This window comes from Musca vetustissima, unplaced genomic scaffold, assembly GCF_032173495.1.
Source record: "Musca vetustissima isolate MV318-11 ecotype Yass unplaced genomic scaffold, APGP_CSIRO_Mvet_v1 utg2004, whole genome shotgun sequence".
NCBI lineage: Eukaryota > Metazoa > Arthropoda > Insecta > Diptera > Muscidae > Musca > Musca vetustissima.
The window spans coordinates 72,063-84,798 of NW_026876008.1; the positions used below are offsets into that span (position 1 = coordinate 72,063).

General features: G+C 35.9%; 1 long non-coding RNA gene across 1 annotated transcript in view; it reads left to right on the forward strand.

Moving 5' to 3' along the window:
• The first annotated feature begins 9,509 nt into the window (after window positions 1–9,509).
• Window positions 9,510–12,736, forward strand: part of LOC133338555 (uncharacterized) — an 85,294-nt gene continuing 82,067 nt past the window's right edge. Inside the window, exon 1 of the long non-coding RNA XR_009754633.1 lies at window positions 9,510–9,667. This is a non-coding gene — a long non-coding RNA (uncharacterized LOC133338555). The remainder of the gene's footprint in view (window positions 9,668–12,736) is intronic.

A 12,736-nucleotide genomic window follows, 5' to 3' on the forward strand; every position in this document is an offset into this window, starting at 1 on the left:
AATGTTCGACCCATTACATCGATGTCATCGGCGTAGGCGAGTAACATATGCTGTTTGGTGTACAGAGTGCCATTTCGGTTCACCTTTGCCTCACGTATGACCTTTTCCAGCAGGATCTTAAAATCAAACTGTCACCTTGTCTGGATCCTCATTCGGCATTAACGGGATCCGATATGTCCTTTCCGACCTTAAATGTTGACCTTGTGCCAGTTCAAGTTAACCTGCATAGCCCTATTAACTTTGCAGGAATGCCGAACGCAGACAAGGCTTTAAACACCACTGAACTGCCTAGGAATGTTGAATGCGGCTTTATAGTCGACAAAAAAACATCGACACCTAAGTGTCGATGTTTTTTCGTGGCCTTTTTCAGAATCTGGCGTCTAGTGAAAATCTGGCCATTGGTGGATTGTCCAGATCTGAAGACGTATTGATAAGATCCAATTATATCAATGACCATTGGTTTCAGTCGTTTATACAGCACGCTAGATAGCACTTTATATGCGATGGGAAGGAGACTTATTCCTCTATAGTTGACACATATCATCTTGTGCACGGGACACAGTATTCTGGGATTCCAATCATAGGGCACGCATTTCTGTAGCCAACTTGTACCTATCAGTTGCTGCATGCTTCTGACCAGCATCTGACCACCGGCCTTGTATTGTTAGGCTGGTAAATCATCGGCACCTGCTGCTTTAATACTCTTCAGCCGATTGATTGCTATTCTGATCTCCTCTTGGCAAGGTGGTACACAATCTATACCGTCATCTCTTATTGGTTCTGGGGTATCTTCTTCACCGCCACTTTTTGATGTCATACAAATGCCTTGTTAACCACGAAGTCAGGCACCAACAAACTTCTCATTGAGGTGGTATCGCTGGTAACGTAAGTACTTCGATTTGTTACAAGAGACATTTGGGTATGAAAGGTTTTTTTGTAAAGAAGCAATAAATAGCTTCTGGGGAGGATATCCAAACAAAAACCAGTAAGGAAAGCAGTAAAGTCGGACGGGGCCGACTATATGATACCCTTCACCACTATGGGTATATTAAACAGGATTATTAACATGAAATTGGATGAAATAAAATATGTGATATACAACTAAATGTGAATCTACCTAGATGTACGTAATTCTATGCTCACTTTCAGCAACATTTCAGACAATCTGACAAACATGAGGAGTTTGATGCACCATTTTCTTCAAATCGGACGAAAATATATAAATATATGGAACCTATATCCAAATATGAACCGATTCCAACGCAACTTGTCACAGGTTAGGATATACTAATTTCAGTATGTTTTGTTCCTATCCTACTGATTCCTTGGTGTGTCAATTACTTAAAAGGGAGCTGTATCTACATCTCAACCGATTTTCAAGAAACTTGTCACACATCATTCTGGACTAAATTCAGTACGATATGTCAAATTTCGTACATATCGAAAGATATATGTGGACTTTGGTGCACCATTTACATTAAATCGGACGAAAATATATATGGGAGCTATATCTAAATCTTAACCGATTTTCACGAAATATCATTCTAGACCTAAATGATTAGGCTGTACCAAATTTCGTGCAAATCGAATGATATATAGGGACCGTTTACATTAAATCGGTTAAATATATATATGGGAGCTATATCTAAATCTAAACCGATTTTCACGAAACTTGACAGACATCATTCTAGACCTAAATGATTAGGCTGTACCAAATTTCGTGCAAATCGAATGATATATAGGGACCGTTTACATTAAATCGGTTAAATATATATATGGGAGCTATATCTAAATCTAAACCAATTTTTCCCAATTTCAATAGGGTTCGTCCTTGGGCCGAATACGCGACCTATGCCAAATTTCATCCAATTCGGATCGTAAATGCGAGCTGTACTTTGTTTACAATTTAACATCGACAGACAGACGGACGGTCGGAAATGCATAAATCGACTCAGAAAGTGATTCTATGCATATTCTCAAAAGGAACCATGTGTCTATCTCGTTTCCTTTTGCCTGTTACAAACATATGCACAAAGACATAATACCCTGTACCACAGTGTGGTGAAGGGTATAAAAACTAAGGAGAACTGATGAAACAGTGGTGAGATCCGAAACTATAATCTTTCTCGTCTTACAACTCGGCGGACAATGCCATACATTCCCCACTATAAAGTACTTTTTTTTATAAAAACAACAAACTGGGATTCAGCCTATTGACTATTTTGCAAGAACAAAATATAAATGGTATCCCAAATAACCGGCCAACACTACTGATATCAAAAACTTTTCAAAATACTCCTTCAAGATCTTCAATCTTCTTTCCATCTTCAAAGCATTCGGTTTGGTGTTTTACTCGTTGGTAAAATTTTCGGACTTCATTCTGTATATCTCTTGTACAAGGAGTGATTTCGTCAAGCAGGTGGTTAAGTTGAGCGAAGTAGGCTTCTGCCTACTGCATTTGTAGCTTTTTGACATTGAGTTTCCGTGTTGTGTTAGATCGCATCATTGCTGCTACATTAAGACGGCTGCGAACCTTGGCTTTCACAAGGTAATGGTCCGAATCGATATTCGCTCTTCGGATCTATCGAACGTCTAAAAGACTGTATGAATGCCTTCCCTCTATCACAAGGCGATCAATTTGATTTATCGTTACTAGATCAGGCGAAATCCAGGTGGCCTTGTGTATGTTTTTTGCTGTCGCAAAGACAATCAATCTCATGCCGTTGTCGGATGTTTCTTCATGTAGGCTGAATTTTCCAACGATGGGGCCAAAAATAGTTTCCTTCCGATTTTTGTAGTAAAACCTCCTAGCAGAATTTTAATGTCATGGCCATGGTCAGACAGACCCACGAACATGTCTTAATCAGCTCCAAATTGTCTGAAACTGATTTGTTTTCAATGAAACTTGGAGTGTAAATCTGATGATTCGATTAGCAATTTGGTTGATCGTGTTAAAAACCAAATTTGATGTAAGGAAGACTACCAATTTGTATCCTCACGATTTGACCATGCGAGAAATTACCTGTTAAAATCTACAACGAAGAATCATTTTTTTCCAGAACACCCTATAATCGACGGGGGCAAATACTCCACGAATTATATTTTCTTTTCAGCCGATAAAGGTTTATGGAATTTGCAAAAGCAGCTTTTATCTATCACAAAATGGAAGTGATAAAAGTGTTTAATTTTTTTGTAATTGCTCGTCATACGGACTGAGATTATGGAACTGATTATAGACACTAAAATCTAAGGCAAAAAATAAAAAAGGCAAGAATAAAAAATGACTTTGTTTAACCAAGAGCCGAGCAAATAAACAAACTGCTTTATTGCATTTAACTTTTATTGTGTACTGTTGGACGTTGTTGTTGTTGTTGCTGCTGCTGGTATGTGCGGCAAGTATCCATGGGTCCGTCGACGTCAAGTGCCGTCATAAAATAACGATTAAAGTCATTCGTATAGCATCGACAGGTTGGAAATTTGAAGCATCATATCGAGAGGTTTAGTACCTAAGTTAATTTCCAACGTAACGGTATCAACGGCAAATTTCAGATTTTCATTAACGTGACAAGTTTGGGCCGAAACATCATATAGACATATTAAAAAAGAATAATTACTATAATGGACTGATATTGAAATATACATCAGTAAAAGGCTTAACATTACAAATTATACAATTGTGATTGCATTAATTTGTGATAACTTAGTTTAAAATATCTCAAAAAAAGAGAGAGAGAGATAATCTCAACCATTATGAAGTAAGTCCCGTGGTATAGCCAAAAATATTGTATAATAAGTTTGAAATTGTTTTCAAATTCGAATTAAAAAGGCATTATGGGGAACTCTAATCCCCACGTATACGCGTTAATAGTTAATAATCACGTTAGCGGCTTGTTATCAGTAGAAATCATTTGAGTGACAACCACGCGAAATGTTGCAAGCATTGATCCTTTTAAGGTTAGGTCAACGTGACGAATGTTGGTTTGTAGTTGTTCAAGAGTTGAAGGTTTATCTGCATAAACTCGATCTCTCAACTAGCCTCATAAATAACTCTAATATTTTCAAATCACATGACCTTCGAGGTCTCTTGATATCGCCACGACGAGAAATTACACGGCCTGAAAATGTCTCTTGCAATAAAGCCATATTCGCTCGAGTTGTGTGGCAGCGTCTTCTTGAAACTACATATTCTTCTGAATGTAATGGCCTTGCGGATTCTCAGAACACCAAATAGGAAAATTTTGTTTATTTACATATCCACTGGGTGAGAAATGTGCTTCATCGCTAAAGGACATTTTGTTCGAAAAATTGGCGTCCACCGCCTGGCCTTTATATCGGGCAGAGCGTAAACAATTCTGTTCTCATGCACTTGTCCTTGTGTGTGTGTTAATGGTTTTTCAATTGGTTCAGTTGAATGTGTGTGAGTGATATTTACTCTCGCGAGAGTGCACGCGTGCGGTGGTTCGCCCGACTGTGTTTTATATGGATATACAGAGGTGTGCGAAAGTGGACGAATGGTGGTACATTTTCCGCGATATGTTGGATTATATTATAGTGCAAAAAATAATAACATTAACAATCACTACTTTGGTTATCATGAACAATCACAATAAATGACAATTGACACGCTTTTGCTCGTGTTGGTTTATTTACTTTGCTAGTGTCAATTTATAATTTTCAGTTATTATACACTTCACCACACTGTGGTACAGAGTATTATATTTTTGTGCATATGTTTGTAACAGGCAAAAGGAAACGATAGAGACACATGGTTCCTTAAGAGAATATGCATAGAATCAATTTTTAATCGATTTATGCATGTCCGTAGGTCTTTTATCATGAACAGACGTTGATGTTAAATTGTAAACAAAGTGCAGGTCGCATTTATGATCCGAATTGGCACAGCTCATTTATTTAGCCCAAGGACGAACCATATTGAAATTGGGAAAAATCGGTTTAAATTTCAATATAGCTCCCATATATTTATTCGTCCGATATATTAATAAATGGTGCACCAAGTCCCTATTTTTCCTTCGATTTGCTCGACATTTTGAATAGCGTACTGAATTCAGTTAAAAATGATGCGTGCTAAGTTTCGTGAAAATCTGTTCAGATTTAGATATAGCTCCCATATATATTTTCGTTCGATTTAATGTAAATGCTGCACCAAAGTCCTTACTTTTCTTTCGATTTGCACGAAATTTGGCATAGCGTACGGAATTGAGACTAGAATGATGTGTGCTTAGTTTCGTGAAATTCGGTTCAGATTTAGACATAGCTTCCATATATATTTTCGTCCTATTTATTGTAAATGGTGCACCAAAGTCTCTAATTTTTCTTCGATTTGCTTGAAATTTGCCACACCGTACTGAATTGAGTCTAAAATTTTGTGTGCAAAGTTTCGTGAAAATCAGTTCAACATATATATGGGAGACATATCTAATTCTGAATCCATTTTCCCGAAACCCAGCACAAACTATTCTAGACATAATTTAGTACGCTATGCCAAATTTCATACAAATTGAATTATATATATGGACTTTGGTGCACCATTTACACTAAATCGGACAAGAGTATATATGGGATTGTGGAAGGCTGCCTTATATACAAACTTGTGCGTTCTATATTTAGGTCCAAGTTTTGTTATAATACCACAAAAAAATTTCCGTTTGTTTTTCAATAGAAATACATTTTTAACCCATTTTTCTATGATTTGGTGTATGGTATTCCTGGTGAATAAAAATAAATTTAAAAAGTCCCGTTAACGTTTTGAAACTAGATTGCCAGTAATTCGGAACACTGTTTCTTGAAGCATGAATAAGCTGCAATCACATAACATATTTTCCATATACACGTTCCGATCGATTTGAAGAATTTTGGATGCAATTTAGACTACAAAGTCATATTACATTATGTATGAATTAGCGAATATTTGGGGTTATAATTAAATGAGGGCTATGCCTAATTAATGACCGACATATGCCAATTTCATACCCAATATTTTAGTTTTGTTTCTCCATTCATTCCTTCAGGAGGTATAATTATATGGAGGAGATGCCCAAATGCTGGCCGATATATTTCATTATCGCCAGGTTCAAGTTTTTTATCACGATTTCCATAGAAATAATTTGTAGGGTAAAACTGACGATTTCGAGTAACGACAATCCCCCATTCTATGGCAGAATACGTTTATATGGCGTACACACGGAACTAATCAGCTAACTATTTTAATATAAAATGGGGGTTATATGGGAACTACCCCTAAACGGGTATTACAGCAAATTCGGTTGAAAAATACGCTCAAGAACCCCAAAATACCGAAAATTGGGTGTGCCCTTATATGGGGGCTACCCGAAAAAGTGGAACGATATTTTTAATTTTTAGTGGAGACATTTAGTACCAAAAATGAACCTAATGTACCAAGTTTCAGAGAATTCGGTTGAAAAGCGCGCCAAAGAACCCCCCGTCTGTCCATGTTAAATTGTAAACAAAGTGCAGGTCGCATTTATTATCCGAATTGGATGAAACTTGGCACATGTTACTTATTTGGTCCAAAGATGAACCCTATTGAAATTGGGAAAAATCTGTTCAGATTTAGATATAGCTCCCATATATAATTTCGTCCGATTTAAGGTAGATGGTCTACCAAATTCCCTTAATATCTTTCGATTTGCACGAAATTTGGCACAGCGTAATGAATTAGGTCTAGAATGATGAGTGCTAAGTTTCGTGAAAATCGGTTCAAATTTAGATATAGCTCCCGTATATAGTTTCGTTCGATTTTATGTAAATGGTGCACAAAAGTCCCTATACATCTTTCGATTTGAGTGAAATTTTGCATAGGCTACATAATTAAGTCCAGAATGATGTGTGGTAAGTTTCGGAAAAATCGATTCAGATCTCGACTTAGCTCCCACATATACATATATATTAGTCCGATTTTACATAAACGGTGGACCAAACTCCCAATGTTTATTGCGTTTTATTGAAATTGGTGGTTCGAATTGTGATTAAAATTAAATTTTTAACATTAAATTTGCTATAAATCGTTTTCCATAAATTTGTCCCATAGTACGCATACGATACTAAATCTGGCCGAATCAAATTAAATTTATCATAGATTGCAGAAAGACAGGGATATATTCCTTCGAGGGAAAATTGCCATGTAATTGTAAGGATACATATGTACAATATACCCAAAGTGGTGAAGGGTATCATATAGTCGGCCCGGTCCGACTTTTCTACTTTCCTTACTGGTTTAATCCGTCTCTGTAATGACAGATGTCAGACAACTTTTCCAAATAATTGCCCATTAATCTTGTATCAATTTTTTACAACATACTAAATATAATAAGGTCTGATACTCGTTGTGTCTGATGCGATAACAATCACAATGTTTTAGCAATCTCATACTTGACCTGAAGTAGTTGGTACAAATTAATAAATTCCCCTCCATTCTTATCTATATGAATTTGATACTTTCTGAATGATCTGAATTACAGCTGTGAAAATAACATTATACTGTAATGCTTCAAATTGTAAGGTCATTAAAAATGAGCGCCACGACGTCTAATCTTTTGCAATAATGCCGATGACCTTTGAAATGGTGACACCTTAATTAATTCAAATGACCAGACGTGCTGCAGAAAAAAATGTGGCATTACATGAAAAACACAACACAGGATAACCAAATAATGAGAAATATTTTAATTGTTATAGTAAATAAAAAAATAATAATAAATAATTATTTTTTTATTTACCATACTCGTGTTAAGATGTTAATGACCTTTGAATTTGTTGATGCACGTGCTTATAAAATTGGCACATGCCAACTGTTAATGAAACGCATTCGTACACACATCATGATTTTAACAAGAAAAAGAAGCACAAATTAATAAGAAACAAATACTGATGTCATTTTTTGTACGTATCGAAATTAAAATATCTTACATCATGGGAAAAGGTTAAAAAATTGAATACATGTAAAACCAGAACCACATATACGAGAATTACAATCAATTAGAATTGAAGATTTAGTTAAGAGGATTGGGCACTATTTCGGAGGAAACTATTATATATTCCTATTTCTGTTGTTGACCAATGTTTTTTCTTATTGAATCTTTATGTTTCTTGTTGGGCTTTTCTGGTCAGATAATTTTTTATGAAAATAAAACGACTTTTATTCCATATTTCGCTCGACGTTTCGTTGGCTTTTTTCCAACATTTTCAAGAGCTGATTTTATTAATATATTGACAAAATAAAAATGAAGATGTAATTTCTTTTATTACATTTTAAATATTGCACTTATTTTTAACTTACTTTAATTATTTGTCATTTTTCTATTATTTACTTAGATTAAAAAAGATTATTTATTTTTATTATATAAATGTTGGTGGAGTCCCGTTTTTTAATCTAAGTAAATAAGGCCCATGTTTCTTTGGACCAAATCCGTTTCAGAAAATATACATTTCATCCAAACTATGCCAATTTTATTATTATTTCCAAACTTAGTTCAAATTCGAAGATGGGGAATATCAGTCAACTCCTTCTGGTACATCCCACACAGGAGCTAGGTTTAAATACGGGTTATAGTTCATATATAGTTCATTATCGAACCTTACGTTCTAGTTTTTTATCTCGATATCCTCCACAGGTGATATAGTTATGCAATTTGTTCCGCGTTTTGGGTTTGGTTCTAAGACTCTGTTGTAACCAAACCCAAAACGCGGAACAAATTGCATAACTATTTTAATATAAAAAAGGGGTTATATGTGGACTACCCCAAAAAGGGGGTGCATATTAAAATTTTTTTGTAGAGAAATTTGTTACCATATTCGACTACAAAATACCAAATTTCAGCGAATTCGGTTGAAAAACGTGCTCAAGAACCTCAAAATAGCGAAAATTGGGGGTACTCTTATATGGGGGCTACCAGAAAAATTGGACCTATATTTATAATTTTCGGTGGAGATAATTGGCAGCCAATAGGAACAAAATGTACCAAATTTCAGCGAAATCGGCTGAAAAACGCGTTCAAGAACCCAAAAATACCGACATTTGGGGGGGGGGGTACCCTTATATGGGGGCTATCCGAAAAAAATGGACCTATATTCATAATTTTTTGTGGAGAGATTTGGTACCTTTTAAGAACTCAAAATACTAAATTACAGCTAATTCGGCGTTAAAAATCCCCAAAATACTGAAAATTAGTAGGTACCGTTATATGGGGGCTACCAGAAAAAGTGGACCTATATTTATAATTTTTTGTGGAGACATTGAGTACCCAATAAGAACCCAAAATTTTAGCGAATTCGGTTGAAAAACGCGCTCAAGAACCCCAAAATACCGAAAATATGGGGGGTACCCTTATATGGGAGCTATGCCTAAACGTGGACCGATAAAGTCCATCTTCGAACTTGACCTGCCTGCAGACAAAATACGACTCTATGCAAAATTTTGGCGATCTATCTCAATTCGTTTAGACGCTAGAGTGATTACAACAGACAGACTGACAGACGGACATGGCTAGATCGTCATAGAATTTTACGCTGATCAAGAATATATATATACTTTATAGGGTCGGAAATGATTATTTCGATGCGTTACAAACGGAAAAACAAAATTAATATACCCTCCATACTATGGTGGAGGGTATAAAAAGTGTTTTCAGTGTGTTCTACATTTTCTACTTAATGAGAATCCAAATAAGTAAATTCCTCACAATTTGGTTCAAACACGTACTTAAGCTCCCGAGAATACCGTTTTTTGGGGTGTAGTTTTATATGGGGGCTACCTTAAATGGTGAACCATAATAGAGAATTTTTACTACCATACCACACCCAAAATAGCAAATTGCAACCAATTAGGAAGAAACATATGTCCAAAACCATAAAAATAGCGAATATTGGAGTAGGTGCGGTTATATAGGGGCTACCACGAAATATAATACAATATTGATAATTTTTCATAGGCAGATCTGATAGCCAGACAGATGGACGTGCATATGAGGTCTCCGGTAAATATTTCGATACCGATATTTCGATAGAAAATTGAATGAAAAATTTAATATACTCTTATAACGAGTGGTTTTTATCTAGGGCTGAGGTAAGCTCAACCGTTACCAGGGTCAATTCAAGAACCCACAAACTTTAAATAATAACACGAGTTGTATATGACTGTATCTTTTATTATAATTCTCGGATCTTAAGACAATGGATAATGTGTGTAAATTCAGGTGGTTATTTGTATATGGGTTAACAGTAATTACTCTCGACCGTTGGCCTTTACAGCTTTGTAGTGGGGGCGGAACGCAGAAGCGTGTTAGATGCTGGAGCGTGTTGAAAATAGGAGAGGACAGAGCACAGGAGCGAGCTGAACGCAGGGACGGGTTAGATGCTGGAGCGTTTCGAATACAGGAACGGTTATATGTAGGAGCGGATAGAGTATAGGTGCGGGTTAGGTGCTGGAGCGTGTTGAATACAGGAGCGGGCAGAGCGCAGGAGCGAGCTGAATGCAGGGGCGTGTTGAATACAGGAACGGTTATATGTAGGAGCGGGCAGAGCGCAGGAGCGAGCTGAACGCAGAACGAGTTAGATGCTGGAGCGTTTTGAATACAGGAGCGGTTATATGTAGGAGCGGGTAGAGTACAGGAGTAGGGATAAGTAGTAAATCGACTTTCGACTTTTTGTATTGAAAAGTCTAAAAGTCGAAGTCGACTTTTGATCTATGAGAAAATTTAGTCAATTTTGCAGAAGTCAGTAAAAGCCGAAAATCGATTTTGAACAGTTTTGACAAAATCAAAAGATCGAAAAGTCGACTTTTTAGTCAAAGGCAAAAATCGAAAAGTCTAAAAATCGACTTTTTGGTCAGAGGTAGAGTTGTACAGTTCACGAACGAACTAGTTCAAATGAACGATTCACTTAAAACACCGTTTGAACTAAGTCTTACAAATTCGTTCTTTTTAGTTCATTAAAAGAACGAACTGGAATAATCGTTCCTTTTAGTTCAAATGTGAGCGTTTTACTGACCTAGTTCGTTTTGGTCTAAATGGAAGCGACGCCGATCGAGGTTTATTTTTCATGTGATATTAACAGCGCTTTCATTTAGCAAACACAAATAAAAATATGTTGCCTATCATTTATGTTGGCAAGTAATTATTCAATTATTCTGAAACTTTTCTTAAAAATCTACGCCTCTTAGGTCCACATTTTCTTTGGAACCTTTTTTATTCCACCACTTTATCAACTCTTTTGAAACATTTATTTAAAAATTCGCACATTATAGGTCCATAAACTGTTCTTAAATTTTTCTTCTTAATATCCTCGCCATATAGGTCCATAATAATGCTTTACAAAATTGTAATATTGCTTTTATTCACACAAACTATCAACTGAACGATTCGGAGAGCGAAGAAATATTAAAAGAACAACCGAAGTAAAACGACAGCTGAATAAAAGAGCATAATTACGAACGATTGAACTACTGAACTAGAAGAACGAACTAGTTCAGTCAAATAAGCTGAACTATAAAGAGCGATCAGCTAACTGAGCTATATAGAACAACTCTAGTCAGAGGCAAAAATCGAAAAGTCGACTTTTGCGCTCGACTACGTATCCCTACTGACGAGATACTATGACTGCGGACCTGCCATACGCCAACTTCACTTGTACTGTTCCCTAACTCTGGTTCTCGACAACTTCGGTGATGAAAAGTGGAACACTTATCCATATGGCTTTATTAAGTGAATGAGAATTATTTACTCACTCTTCAGTGCAAAACGCACTGAAGTTAAAATGGGGGAATGAGTAAACATAGATGGTTGTTTGGTTGTATTGTTGATCGTACAAGTCATGTGTTGTTGTAATATTACTGGTATTTTATAAGAAAAATGTATGGAGCTATGTGACGGTCACGTTACACTCTTCACCTTATGATAGAGGTTATAATTACATACTCTAAGGTTCTAAAATTAGGCTAGGAACTTGAGCATGAAATTAATCGGGACCTCTGTCTTAACATACACATATATTTTTGTTTACAAAGAACCTGGAATTCCAAATTACAGGCTTTTTGGTTGCAAAACGCCTTCAAACATCCGTATAAATTGATCTGATTTTTTAGTCTTCACAAAATTGAAGGTTCCAATGAAACGCATTGCTACGATTGAAGAGATAATAGAAAAATCAAAAGAGGAGCTGTTGACTATACGAAAATGCGTGTTTCAGAAGTGTTTCGATGATTGGGGAAAAACCACTGGATGAGTGTATTATATCGAAGAGGAATTACTTTAAAGGGGACAATATCCTTATTGTGGAATAAAAAATTATTTTTTGAAAATATTTAAAATAAAGGGTATTTATAACATTCACCACACTGTGGCACAGGGTATTATAGCTTTGTGCATGTGGAAAAGAGATAGGCATATAGTTCCTTTTGAGAATATGACCAGAATTACTTTCTGAGTCGATTTATGCATGTCCGTCCTTAAATTTTACTTTGTTTACAAGGTCGCATTTATAATTCGATTTAAATTAATGATGAACCCTATTGAAATTGGTGAAAATCGGTTCAGATTTAGTTATAGCTCCTAATGGGTGTCTGATTGAGATTAAATGTTAAACAATGCATACCAAATACCGTGTCAAGTTTGCTTTAAATCTATTTACAAAATTTAGCATAAGTTGCAGAATGACATGTGTAGGGATTGATGTTAGTCACATATTTAAGTTCGTTCAACTT